This window comes from Carlito syrichta, unplaced genomic scaffold, assembly GCF_000164805.1.
Source record: "Carlito syrichta isolate Samal-C Ts95f unplaced genomic scaffold, Tarsius_syrichta-2.0.1 Scaffold305770, whole genome shotgun sequence".
Classification (NCBI taxonomy): domain Eukaryota; kingdom Metazoa; phylum Chordata; class Mammalia; order Primates; family Tarsiidae; genus Carlito; species Carlito syrichta.
Window position 1 is genome coordinate 116,523 of NW_007249866.1, and position 1,414 is coordinate 117,936.

The window sequence follows — 1,414 nt, forward strand, 5'->3', positions numbered from 1 at the left end:
GTGGCCGGGAGCAGCCACTGCACCCCAGCCTGGGCGACAGAGTGAGACTCCAACTCAAAACAAAAAACAAAAAAAACAAAAACAAAAACAAGAAAATGTTTTTCTGGACTGACACATAAGTTAATGATAAATAGGACATAAGCAGTTGGGATACTCTTTCCAGGATGACCACCAGTAGTATTTTATAAATGACAATGTAACTATAAATAGCACCTATTCACTCAGTCTGGACACACCTCTCCAGGCTCCAGAAATGTGTAAATGGGAGTTTTGCTATTAGAAAGGATTCTACTAAGCCCTGGAAATAAATTATTTTAATCATAGCAACACTTTAATGTATTCACTTCTGTCAAGTTTCAAATAAGGAAAATGAGGCTCAGAAAAGTATCTTAGCCCAGGGCTGCACAGCAAGTTGGCCACGGAGGAAAGACTCAAGACCCCAAAGTACATTCTCTAAGTATACCCACAGAGTTCCTGTGAAGCTGCTACTTAAAACATGCACTTGCTTACATATAAATCTTCCTGTAAAAATGACAGGTCAGATTTGTATGTTTATATTTCTACTAGAAAACTATATCCCATTAAAATACAGCTGACTAGGCTGTGCTCAGTGGCTCAGCCTATAACAACAGCACTTTGGGAGGCTGAGGCGAGTGAATTGCCTGAGCCCACAGGTTCGAGACCAGCATGAGCAACTTGGAGAAACCTCATCTCTTCAATAAATCAAAAAATTAGCCGGGTGTGGTAGCGCACACCTGTAGTTCCAGATACTTGGAAGGTTGAAGTGGAAGGATTGCCAGAGCCCAGCAGGTAAACACTGGGGTGGCCGTGAGCCTGGAAAATGGCGTGAGACTTCAACTCAGAAAAAAAAAAAAAAATACAAGCCGGGCTTGGTGGCTCAGCCTGTAATCCCACGCCTTTGGGAGGCTGAGGTGAGTGGACTGCCTGAGCCCGCGGGTTCGAGACTCGCCTGGGCAGCGAGACCTCATCTCTATAATAAAATCAAAAAATCAAAAGATCACCAGAGCCCAGCAGGTCGAGGCTGCGGTGGCTGGGAGCAGCCACTGCACTCCAGTCTGGGCGACAGAGTGAGACTCCAACTCAAAAAAAATAAAAATAAATAAATAAATAAATAAAATTCATTCATTAGACAACTATTTCTTGAGAACTTTCCCCACGCTGCCGCCATGTCTGCTGGTACAAGGAAGGCAGTGAACAAATTCCACTGCATCCCTGCCTTCATGGAGCTTCCAATGGGGGAAGACAGGCAACAGACAAGTGCACTAAATGCAAAAGGACAAAACAAGGTAAAGAACTAGGTGCTGGCCGGGCACAGTGGCTCATGCCTATAATCCCAGCACTTTGGGAGGCCGAGGTGAGAGGATTGCCTGAGCCCTTGGGTTCGAGATCAGCT